We start from the raw sequence: 14,308 nt of genomic DNA on the forward strand, positions 1-14,308 counted from the left end.
ATTCTAAAAATAAAAAAGTTATTAACTAAACAATTGATATATATACATATAAATAAATACGAAAATTAATATGATTTATGAATATTATTAGGCATATGATGGTATTAACGGAATAACAAAATCAAAATCAGTATAATTATTGTAGGCTAAAAAAATTATTTATAATCAACAAATCAAAAAATAATTAATATATGTGACTTAATATATGTACTTAAATAAGGAAAGATTTAAAATTATTTAAACAAAATAAATAAATATATCCTACGAATAAAAATATCATTGACTAATCGATTAATATATACTGGTAGTATAAATAAAAAACCATTAAATAAAAAAGAAATAGTATGTTTTCAATTTTGGGAATAAAACGTAAATAATTATAATCTAATAATTTGTTTAATTATTAATATTTATAATTGTTATTTTAAATCATAAATTTAGAGAAAAAAAAGTAGATTAACAAAAACGATTAATAACTATATTAGAGTTGATACACATAACACTAAATTAAGAAAAAATATACGCAATTACTACAATTTAAATTAATTTTAATAAAATAATTTATAATTATAATTTCAAACTTATCATGTGCATAATACGAATTATTGAACAATTTATTATCATGTACATAGCACGAATTATTAAACAATTTCTCATGTATTTTTTTTCCAAAATAAAAATATTATTTTTACTTATAATTATTATTCTTTACCAACTCTTTCATTTAAACACTAATATTATTTATTAATATTTTTTTATTTTTACTCCTCACATTTATTAAAAATTCCTTTTCAATAATTTAGGTATTAATCGTTGTTATTTCATTAACTTATTTTAGGTATTTACTTATTAAAATTTTAGGTATTAATTATACCTCAATTACGGTATTAAGACTTTGAACATAATTTCAATTTAATTTTAGATAATATCAAAAAATATATATAAATTGAAATTAAATTGAAATTATGTTTAAAGGCTTAACATGGTAAACATAATATAATTAATATCTAATATTTTAATAATTAAAAACCTAAAATAAGTTAATAGATAATAATAATTAATACCTAAAATATCATATATATATATATATATATATATATATATATATATAATATTAAATTAGAAGAGTAGATTTTAATTTTACATAAAATAATATAATAGATATAGAGTATAAATAAATTTACTTGACAAATATAATTATTCATAGTGTGATATTTTATTACAATAACATATCTTTGTGCATTGACTTCCTATATATATATATATATATATATATATATATATATATATAGTTATTTTTTCATTACATGATATATTTATTATTATATTGAGACATGCATTGACTCCCTATATATATATATATATATATAGTTTGTTATTTTTCTATTACATGACATATTTATTATTATATTTTAAATTTAGAGTTTCTTTGATCTAACATTGCAGTGAAAGAATAACAAGCAAAAAAAAAATAAAAAAATATGGAAACATTCTAAACATAATTACCGCTAATATTTTTTTCTTTAGTTTTTAAATATATTATTTATTTTATTTATTTAGAGTAATAACTAAATTTATTATAACTATAGTAAAATTATCTTTAAACTATTAGTATTATTAGTAAATTTTTAAAATTATTGACATATTATTAGTATATATAATAAGCAGTAAATTTTCTTTCATGTTTATTAGTTAAAAAATTTATAATTTTCACATAATCTTTATTCTATTTTTTTTCTATACCTAATGATTATTGACTACGATTCTATTAATAGTATCACCTATAGTAGATTATACGAAGAGAAAGTATGAAAAATAAAGACAAGACTTATAAGGCTATAAAAAGTTCCATTCAAGTTTGGCAAGAGTAAGACGATTTACATAGAAATAGTTCTAATAGATGATAAGATTAATTGATTCATTTACTAAATTTTTTCAAGTAATGCTAAGTTCAATTTATAAATAGAGTTTAATTTTTATGTACTGACAGTGTAAAACGTTTTACATAGTCGTGTAATCACATTCGTTTTTTTGAATGACCATTCACGCGGTCAATGTGAAATGTATTTATTTTTATTGATGTGTCATTACATAGTTGGATACACGTGTAAAACTACTTTACACTGTCAGTGCATCAAAATTAAATTCTTATAAATATTTGTAGTTCATATTTTAAGTTAATTTTATAAGTACACCATTTTACAAGTCAAAGACAATTCTTTTTAATAGTTTTGTAAATGCTAATAGCTTTTATATTTAATTTATTTTGCAATACGATAAAATTCATTGTTTAATCAAGTAAAAGACAATTCTTTTTAATAGCTTTGTAAATGCTAATAGCTTTTATATTTAATTTGTTTTGCAATACGATAAAATTCATTATTCAATCAAGAATTATTTGACAAAAATATTTGAGAATGAATTGGTAGAAAGGAAAGTCTATGTCTTCTCGAATTTTGAAATCGAGAAATCAAGCGGAATATATCTTCTGACTGTATACACATGCAAAATATCTTTTAAGATAGAGTCAGGTATAGTACATTTGGTCGATGATCGTAAAATTCTGGATAATCATTTTAATTTGCTTGCTCATGCTGATATATTGAAACAAACAAATGAACGATTCTACTTATTTGGTACGTAATTAATTTATATTAACCCACACAAAATTATTTTCCTTTTGCTTTTAAGTTTTGCCAAAAAATTGTATAATAGCATCATTTTATCGATAACAAAAATTTTAACAGTTTATTTATGAAAATATTTGAAATTGTATTGTGACTTTTTTTAAAGGTATATCCTTTTATTAATATACTATTGTTAGTTTTGTCGTTTAATATAAAATAAATCAGTAAATTCTTTTTATTTTATACACGTTCGAAGTTATAATTTCTTATATTATTCACTCATTTGTCCTTAATTTGGTACTTTTAATTCAATTTTTTTGTTCAATTAAATGTTATTAGATTCTTGACTAGAAAAGAAAAACTCACATCATAGTCAAAAATAGAGAGAAGTGACCAGTACATTGTGATTGATCTTCATGATTTACAGTATGTAAAATTTTAATATGAATATTTCTTTAGGTTATAATTATGTGTTGTGGTACAAATTTTTTTTCTTTATATATTACTACTTACTCCCTTAATTATCGGCTTCTCGCTTTTATTCAAAAATGAGAAAAAAAATAAGATGTACACTATGAGATCAATTTACAATCCAATTACTTGATCATCTATGTGATCACCAAGCAACCAAATACATAATTTATTCTCTAATTTATAAAATTTAACAAAGACATTGGTAAACATATTTGTTTCGCATTTATTTATATATTTTATTTATTTATGTTATATTTGTAATTATATTAAATCTATTTTTATCAATATATTTTTTTAAAAATATCGTTATTAGTGTTAGCACATTGTGTATTAAATAAATTAAATGATAGAAACACGTAACTATTTTCTTTTTTAGTCAAGATTAAGTAAAATACATAAATTTAGACTTATAATATCAACATATTAATAGTAAAATGAAGAAAAAAATGTAATATTATATCAAAAAAAATTTTTAAATCATAATTGTAATTTATGATTGAAATCATAATTTAAATATTTTAAATGGGATAATTTCATTTAGAGAATTCATAATTCAAATATAATTTTTATATACTTAATAGCTACATTCGAGTTAATACATTTAATATTATATTTAAAAAAACATGAACAATGCACATCATATTATTTATTTATTAATTAAATTATTACAATTTAAATTAATTTTAATAGAATAATTTAAAATTATAATTTCAGTTTTATCACGTGTATGACACGATTATTACATTTGTTGAATACTAATAATAGGTAAGAGCTTTTACTTTTAAATTTTTTTTTAAAAAAAAAATATAATTGGTTAATTTCATATGTTGCTATGTATTTAAAAGTGCTAATGTGGCATTATTAAAAAAAGTAAGATGACTAAATTTGATTGTATATAAAAAATTGGTATCAATTTTTATAGATTATAAATAGATAAATAGACATGGCCAAATATAATTAATTTTACTCGGTAATATTAAATGAATAATGTTAAGAAGATAATAATAATAAATTATTTTAAATTTTTTATTTTTTTTAAAGGATGATTGGTTGATTCTTATATGTTATATGTTTAAAAGTGCTGATGAGGCATCGTTAAAAAGTAAGCTGACTTAAATTCATTGCATAGATAATTAATATTACTTTTTATAGATTATAAATAGATAAATAAATAGATATACATGGCCAAATGTAATTAATTTTACTCGGTAATATTAAATGAGTAATACTAAGAAGATAATAATATAAATTATTTTATTTAACTTAATATTTATAATTTTATATATATAATATTTATAATTATATATTTATTATATTTAAAATTATTTATTTATTTTAATAATAATTAAAGAATATAAAATAAGAAATGAATTATATTAAAAAAAATAAATAAATTATGATTTTTTTTGTTGTTTATAGTATTTTTCAATTTGATAGGTAATGACTAATTCGTCGCATATTTAAATTCCAGTTAAGGATCTACCGTTAGTTAATAAATTATTGTATGCACAAAATCAAATTCAAACCCCATCAGTTGGTTAAGCAAACGAGTGAGTTAATTACTCAATCCACGTAAGTTGATTAAATTATATATGACTCTCTTTAATTTTCAAATTATGACTCTCAAAAATTTAATTAGTATTAAATATGCCATTAAAAGCCATATGAGTATATCAGTTATTATCAAATGAATGAAAATGGTCAACTCCATTAAATTGAATATCATTTATTCTGAATAAAATGTGATAAATATTTAATTAATAAGAAAAGTATTTTTGCATGTAAAAAAATTCAACTGAACACATTAATAATCAAGTGAATCAAAATGACCAATTTCACTAAACTGAATGTAAATAAGAATACATTTCCATTCCTATGCCCTAATTACGCAAAAAAAAAAAAAAAAAAAGAAATCAGAATAAGTCGATCTACTAAACGAAGCAACTCAATCCAGTAAACCTAAAATGCAACTAGGAGAAACGCGAGATTGCGAGATTTTAAATAAACAGTAATTTTTCTCATACCTTTCACAGTCTCTATTCTTGTTTTTGTTTATTTTTCTTCTTTCTTTCGATAAATCTTCTCGCGATTCCTGAGTAGAAGCAGTTTTTGCAAAGAAAACGATCGAACTTTGAGAGATTTTGAGAGAGATTCGAAGTTCTCCAGTAGCAGTTTCAAGGTTGAAGAAGGAACAATTTTTTCATAATGAAGCGCGAATAAATGTTAACGCTTTGGGGGGGGGGTTGGGGCACATGTAATACACGCTCATTTAATGGTATTGGACTAGTTTGGATACAAAATTATATGGATGTGTAGTAACATGACTGTTTTATGTATATACATTTATTATTACATGTTTATTACATCTAAAATTATTTATTTATTTCAATAATAATTAAAGAATATAAAATAAGAAATGGATTATGTTAAAAAATAAATAAATTATGACTTTTTGTTGTTTACGGTATTTTTCAACCTCAATGACTAATTCGTCGCGGATCTAAGCTCCAGTTAAGGGTCTGTTGCTAATCAATAGGGCTGCATTTGTTTACAGAGACAGGACACACTGAGACAGTGACGACACAGAGACACAAAATCGTATTTAACAGAGGAGACATGGATAGAGACAATATGTCCAGAACACTGAATTAGTGTATTTTGTGTCTATCATGACAGGAAGGACACAGAGACACTAACAAGGGACACAACTTATTTTTTATTTTTTCTTTCATTATTCTTTTTAATTTTTTATTAGCGCAAAACACTTCAATAAACCTAATGCACATCAATATTATCTGAATGTCCCAAACCAAAAAATGCAACGTCAAAGTCCCAAAGCACATTTTTATATAAATCGAATTTAAATTTAATAAAACACGTAGTAAATCGAATTCAATAGATTCGAATTAAGTGAAATAAAAATCGAATTAAGTGGACTGGTTAAGATGCTAATAAATCGAAGGAATTGACTTCGATTTACATGTTTGCTTCGTCTACCATCATTCGAATCTGATGGATTCGATTTGCATCGATTTTGGCTATAAAATTTTTAAATAATGTATTAAATTAGTTTTTAAAAGATAATTTTTAAATAAATTTTTAGCATTTAAAAAGTTATTATTATTATTATTATTATTATTATTATTATTATATATGTTCAATTTTTTATTTATTTTGTCTAAAAAGGGTCAAAAATTCATACATAATAATCTTATTATTGAGAGTACCTAAAAAAGTACTAAAAAAAAAGAAAAAGTCTCATAAGTATTTATAATATATAAAATAACATATTTTAGTACTCTTTTTAGGTACTCTCAATAAGAAGATTATTATGTATGAATTGTTGACCTTTTTTGGATAAAATAAATAATAATAATAATAATAATAATAATAATAATAATAATAATAATAATAATAATAATAATAAAAATAGCCAATAAGTTATAACTCAAATGGCATAATCTCTCCATACTCAGTTAAGAGGTTGTGGGTTCGAGTCTCCTATTTTTAGTAAAAAAAAATAATAATAATAAAAATAAGATTATTGAAAATACTTAAAAAGAATATATGTTGAGTGAATAAGTCTATAATAAAGTGGATATAATATATTTTTATTTCTCTCTCTTATAGAAATATTTCTGCAAGTTATTAATTTATTTTTATTAAAATTAAAAAAATTAATATAAATTTATATATTAATAAATATATAAATTTATTTAATTTTTATATATTTATATTTATTATAATATTTTTAAAATTAAAAAATTATTTATTAAATATAATTATTATTAGTTATACTTATTGAAAATTATTTTTAGTATAATTTATCAAAAATAAATTCTAAAATTTTATCTAAAAATTATCTTTTAAAAACTAATTTAATAAATTATTTTTCAAAACAAAAACTTTATAGCCAAAATCTATGCAAATTGAATCCATTAGATTCGAATTATGGGAGACGAAGCAAACATGTAAATCGAAGCCAATTCATTCGATTTATTAGCATCTTAACCATGCACTTAATTCGAATCCACTTGATTCGATTTTCATTCAATAACGTTTTTTACCTAATTCGAATCTATTGAATTCGATTTACTACGTGTTTCATTAAATCGAATTTAATCAATTCAATTTATATAAAAACGTGCTTTGGGACTTTAAGGTTGCATTTTTTGGTTTGGGATATTCAGCTAATATTGATGTGTATTTGATTTATTGAGGTGTTTTGCCTTTTTTATTATTATATTTTTCGTTCCAAAATTTTTTGAATGAAAAAATAAAATGAGAATAAATTAAATTTTCATAATTTATTCTAATTTATCACCAAATAGCATATAAGAACACAAAATTTTGTCTCTGTCCTTTATGTATTGTTTTCAGTGTCTTGTCTTGTCCTATTCTCAAAAATAAACGTAGCCTAGATTATTGCATGCATAAGACGACATTCAAATCCTTCATCACTTACTTAAGACCATCTCCAGTAGGGAACTCATCTCAGTCCCTATTTATGGCCCATCTGTCATAAAAAGTAACTCTACATCAGCTTTTGCGTCATAAACGGTAAATAGGAACTCAAAGCATCTCTCTCTTCTCCATTAGGAAGAACTAACTTTAGTCCCTGTTGTGGTCCCACTTAATTAATTAATTAAAATACTTAAAATTAATATAATTGATTTTTTTAATAATATTATTTAAATTTATAAATTTAAAAATAATTCACTATTAAAAGATATTAATATTAAATAAATTCATATATAATAATAATACACAATATATAATTCGAGATTACACTAATTTATAGTTTTGTGTTTACAATTGCTAATTTTAATAATATCGTTAGCATTTTAAATTTTAAAAATAAAAATAACTAACTCAACTAAGAATTATTTTGTAAGGTGTAAAAATTAAATTTATTTTTTGATGTAAGTAAATTTAATTAATTATAGTTTAATATAATAATATAAATAATATTCAATTAATATGATATAAATAATTACTATAAATTATTAATTAAATAAAAATGTAATTATTTAATCTAATTAATTATTTTTTAAATAATTAATATAAATTATTAATTAAATAAAAATATAATTATTTAATATAATTTTTATTATAATTATTACTAATTTAATTATTATTTTATTATTTAATATAATTATTTAATTATTTCAGATTTTATATTATTATTTTTTTAAAATAATTTGTCAAATGGCAAGTTATTATTAGTTAACTTGAGTCCCTGTTTAGAGGGATTCTCTCACCTTGAGACCCGTGCAGGAACTCATTCCTTCTCTCCTCCAATGGTTAGAGTTCCTATATGTCAGAAAAAAATGAAAGAGGAACTCACCATTGTAGATGCTTTAAGCGAACGAGTGAGCTAATCACTTAATCAATCTAAATTGGTTAAATTATATATGACTCTCTTTAATTTTCAAATGATGACTCTCAAACATTTAATTAGTATTAAATATGCCATTAAAGGCATATGAGTATGACTTACTTTATATATATATATACATATACAAGATGTTTCATGTACCTAAGTGATTGAATACTGATAAGATGAAGGCTTTTACTTTTGTTCTTATCATTCTTTTTATTTTCTCCATTGGTATCGGTATATTTTAGTTATTCATTAACAAGATTTCATTATTTGTATCTTCTTACTTCTTATGTGCATGTTTGTTTTCTTTTTTGAAAACAATGTTATTTTACGTTTAATTTTTCTATATTTGTTAAAATTGCTAAAAATGAATTTATGTAAAAGATTCTATTTTATATAAATTTTTTTAACAGAAAAATTAATAATGATTATTTTTTATCTATAAATTTATATGCACAGGTAAAAAGTTTTTCTTTTCAAAAAAAAAATAACAAATAGATACTACTCAGCGTCGGTTTGATTTGGTTTATATTTATATTTTCAATTTCTAGCATTTCATATAAAAAAAGGTAAGAAATAAAATTTTAACTTTTTATTTTATCTTAAATAAAATCCTAATAAACTAAAAATTATTATAAATAAAAAAGAAAACTATTTCTCAAACCAAATAAACTCTAAAAATATTTTTGATTTGTATTTTTGTTTTCTGTTCTTAAGATTTTATGAAAAAAAAATAAAAACAATAAAATCTTAATTTTTTTTTTCATATTTTGTTTTCTTTTTTTTTCTATAGAATTTTGAAACAGAAAATATTAAAAATAAAAACGCAAATTATATACATTCTTTAAGCATAGTTGAAATTTTACATCACAAGTACTAATGGTTTTATATGTTTGATGTGTAAATGTATAGGCAATGAAAGATTATTAAAAGTATCAGAGGCAAGATTGTGTTATGCCGAGACTGAAGGACAGTGTAATCCAACAACAAATAACGAATGCAACAGGGACTGTAAGAGAATATATGGAGACCATGCAACTGGTCATTGCGATATTACAAGAGATTGTGTTTGCCGTTTCCCATGTTAAATTTGTAGTCCTAAATTTACAACATTGTCCCTTTTGAATAAATAATTAAATAATGAGACTACAACATATTTATAATATACAATTTTATTCCGTCCATAATAGAGAGAAAACTGTGAGGGTGTTAGTAGTAGGAGTGTCCGCGAATCGGATTGGATCGGATATGGCCAAAAATTGGATCCGATCCGCATAATTTTCATCGAATCGGATCAGATATGATATTCGCGCTTTTTAATGCCGGATTCGATTCGATCCGATCCGCAAATGTGCGGATCGGATATCGGATATATTTGCATAATTAAACCTTCTCTTTTTAATCATATTTCTATATAAAAAATTCAATAAAAATATTTCTTTCACACTTTTAAACTTATTTATTCCTACAATATTTTTAATCAAACTCTTTCTAAATAACAAAAATAAAATAATACAATATATGAATAATAATTACTAACTTAAACATATAAATAAGTAAATATAATACCAAACATATATATATATATATATATATATATATATTTATTTTTTAATTATTATTGTGTGGATCTGCGGATCCGCGGATCGAATACGCGGATGTAGAGTAGACATCCGCGATCCGATCCGCAAAGGGTGCGGATCGGATCTAATCTGATCCGCAAAGGGTGCGGATCGGATCCAATCCGATCCGATTAATTTGCAAATCGGATCGTATCCGCAATTTTTCGGATCAGATGCGGATATTTATCGCGGATCTGCGGATACGATCCGATCCATGAATATCCCTAGTTAGTAGGGTCAAATTCATCATGTCAATCTATTTATCTGGCTTAAATAAGCGAATTTTTAGTTTGTCATATATTAGACCACAAAACCTTTTTTAAACATATAATAATTTGGTCAGTATTTTTTGTAAGAACCGGAATTTTCACGTAAAATTGCTTTAATAAAATGATAATGTTAACTGCTTGGAATCGGTTCGAAAAATTAGACATCTTAATTTGAAAATAAAAAAGTGAAATTTGAATTCAATAGATTTTTTGAGTGGAAAAATGTATCTTTTTCGAAAAGTTTTTGTAAAAACGCGTACCGACACTAAGACCGGCAGTATCGCCTCTAGTCTGTCCAGTACCGCATATTGAGAAAAATAAGATTTTAAAAATTGAATTTATTGTTTTGAAAGGCAAAAATAATTTAGAATCCAAAAACCGAGTGTAAATCTTAAAAAGTTTTGGCCCACTAGCTAAAAACGCTAACGGATTGGACCGAATTCAAACTGGACCCAAGGTCCAACATATATAAGGCTATTTAACGAGCATTCAGCTCATTTCTCCCCCAAGAAAGAGTGAGGGTTCGAGCATGAGAGAAGAAGAGAGGGTACTATTCACCTTTTTCTTCGTTTGGCTATATCTTGAGTTACGCAGCTCCGATTGACGATTCGTTTGTAGCCACGCGAAGCTCTCACCGATTCCGTCATTTCTAACTAAGTTTTGTTGGTAAGAAACTCTTTCTTTAGCTCCAGTTTTTTGTCCTAGCTCAAAACTAAAAAATGGCTTTGGATTTTTGAGTTTCTTTGTATTTTTGTTGTTTAGGGGTGATCTAGCATTGGTATATTGTTGGGTTTTACCCTTAATGTTGTTGGGTAAGGTAAGGTTTTACTAACTCCTTGTGTTTCATTATTTTTGTGAACCCTAGGTTTGATATTTGTATGTTATGTGATGTTAGATTGAGTTTTGGTGTTTGTTGGAGTTGGTTTGAGGATTTGGATCGAGTTTGGTGGCTTCGTTTTGGTGTTTAGTACATTTTGGGAATTGGTCAAGGTATCGTTTCAGTTTTCTTTATGTAATATGTAATATTTTTGGAAACTTAGGCTAGTGGACCTTAGGATAGGATTGAATTGGTTGTTGAAATTTATTGGATTGATGATGTATGATGATTTTAATGAATTATAATGGAATTATTGATGTTGGATAATGAATGTAGATGATGAAATGAGTATTGATTGCGTAGATGATACTTGTGATATAATGATTGTGATGTGATGATGTTGTAAATTGATGAAGGATGTATATGGGGAATTAGATTGCGTGAATTATTGGTATGAAAGTATTGAATTGGAATTATAGATTTGTGTTGAATTATGGAGGAAGGGTTGAGTGAATTAAGTGTGGAAGTGATGAAAGTACAATGGATAGTAAAGTGTAGTGTGTGGTAGTGTTTTTTGATGGATTTGGTAGGTTTTGATTTGGTTTGGTTGTGAATTTTGGAAGTTTTGAGAACCTAGTAAATTTTTGGTAAATTTTGACGGATCATAACTTGAGCCTCAGTTTTAAGTTTGATTGAAATTTATCTTAAATTAAAGTTTATCTAAAGATCTTTAAATTGATATAAAGTTTGATGAAAACGGATTTCTGTAGAGGAAGTTATGAACATTTAAAATTTAGTGTTTAAAACTGATTTCTGCAATTTTACAAAATTCTGTAAGTCTGGAGGGGTATGCGTACGAGAACCCCCCATATGCGAGCATACCATTTTGTTTGGAACCTATGTGTATGCGAACTCTTGTATGTGTATGCGAGATGGGAAAATTTTACGTATGCGTACGCATACATTGGGCATGCATATGCATACATCCTATTTTGCTAAACAATGATTTTTCTTCACTTTTAAGGGTTCTCTAACTTTTCAAACTTCCATAACTCCTCTTTAATACTTGTGGTTAATAATTAGGCCTAAGACTAGTATAGATGGGTTTATGTTTGATATTTAATGGACTTATATACGGGTTTTAGAAGCCAGTGACTTAGACTTGGCATGTCAGTTGGGTGGTTCATCTTGTGAACTAAGGGGGAGTCGGGTTGATGATGAATTTGAGATGTTGATGATGAATTTGAGATGTTGGTGATGAACTTGAGATATTGACATTGGATGATGAGATTGGAATGAATATAAAAGGAATTGTGCTATGAGCTGTGTTGTATTACTGAACTGTAATGATTGGTAAGTCGCTGTGCGCCTTGAGCAAGGACTATGGTAGTCTCCTGCTTGTCGAGGTAGCGGTGCCGGCGTAGGGATCGAGGCAGTCTCTCACCTACGTTGAGATGTGAGGACTGTGGCAGTCTCCTGCTCACATAACCTTTCTACCGCCGGAGTGAACTCGGGCACTATAACCTGAAGAGTGTGTCGGGCACTATAACTCACGGGGCGTAAGATAAAGTGCTGGGTACTAGAAAGAGTGAGCAGGGCACTATAACCCTAGTCGTGGCAGAAAGGCGACATCCCGGGAATATGTCGGGTTGGCATTTTGAATTGACAAGTGATATCACCAGTCAAATAGGATAGAAATTCATCATATGTATCTTCTATATGTTTGCTTGCTTTGATTACTTGAGTTATGCCTTTTTGAATAACATGCCTAAATGCTAGTTGAATTACCTGCTGTATATGTATATTACTTGTGTTTTTCTTGGTTGCATTAAATGTGTTTTACTGGCGTTAAGGAGGATCGGGAGGCGATGGCGATGGGATCGCACGGAGGTTAGATTGGTGAAGGCTGTGGGATACAGCAGTGTGACTAGTTTTAGTTAGAAATCTCCTAAGTTTAGATAACCCTTTTTATGGTTTATGGTTTGATTTATTTATTTTCATTAAGCTTGAATATCTGTATCGGTGTGAAGTTCTAGGATTGCCTTTGGCGTCCCAGAACTTTACATCTTATATATTAGGCACTGTTACCATACTGAGAACCTCATGTTCTCATACCATATATTGTTGTTGCTTTTCAGATGCAAGTCGCAACCCACTTAGGTGAGTTTGCGAATATGGTGACAGGACGGAGGATGGTCTTTCTTATGCTTTATTTTACTTTACTTATGTTGTAGTATTCTCTCATCTTTCTATTTTAGACTTTATGGCCTTAGAGGCTTGATTTGAGAGATAAGTTGTATAAGCTGTTTTAAACTTCCAAAACTCTTTTGTATTTTAGTTTGACTAGCCTGCCTAAACTCTGCAGGCTCTGACAAGCCCTCTTTTTGGTACATCATACTTATATATACATATCTTGTTAATTTAATTGTTACCTTGTGTATCCTGGAGCTATCTACATTTTATATGTATTATATCTTGTTCTGTTCATACTTACGCGTTTAGTTACAGAGTGTGAACGCTTCGCATTTTGTAATTCCGCTTTATGCGACTTTGAGCTTTTGTTCCTTCATCGGACTTCTAGTTATATAAATTCTTAGATATATATTATATATTATAAACTTTAGAACTGTCGTGGCACTTTGCTATCCTTTGCTTTGCGGCTAGAGGTAAGGCTTAGACTAACGGGGTGTTACATTTATGGTATCAGAACAGCTCCTCCTCGTGAGCTTGAGGGATGGACCGATTGTGCTTCGTCACACTCTTTGGATCATTTTTCTTCCATGTTATTTAGGTTATCTGTTTGATATACATAACATGTTTGTTTGTGAGTGCCTTTGGGGATAATTGAAGCACTGGGTCTGAGATATTGAGACTGATCACCTCGATATCGATTGTTTGGTGTGAAAAAGCAACCCGAATGGCAACTCACGGACGAGATCAATCACGTTCATGGAGAGATAGTGAGGATGACTAGCCTAGCCAATGCGTTTTAAGCTCAACATGTTCTAGAAAACCAGTTTGTAGAGTTTGCGGCATATCAATTGATGGGTGAATCTCAACACTGGTGGCAGGGGAAGTGTCAACTGATGCAGCTACAGAATGAGGATGTATCATTA

General features: G+C 26.0%; 1 long non-coding RNA gene across 1 annotated transcript; it reads left to right on the plus strand.

Annotated features, from left to right (window-relative positions):
* Window positions 1–8,646: 8,646 nt before the first annotated feature.
* On the plus strand, window positions 8,647–9,654 carry LOC112740607 (uncharacterized). The gene is made up of 2 exons (XR_003171245.3): window positions 8,647–8,718; window positions 9,397–9,654. It is a non-coding gene; the product is annotated as an uncharacterized lncRNA (long non-coding RNA).
* Window positions 9,655–14,308: the final 4,654 nt, after the last annotated feature.

This window comes from Arachis hypogaea, chromosome 14, assembly GCF_003086295.3.
Source record: "Arachis hypogaea cultivar Tifrunner chromosome 14, arahy.Tifrunner.gnm2.J5K5, whole genome shotgun sequence".
Classification (NCBI taxonomy): Eukaryota; Viridiplantae; Streptophyta; class Magnoliopsida; order Fabales; family Fabaceae; genus Arachis; species Arachis hypogaea.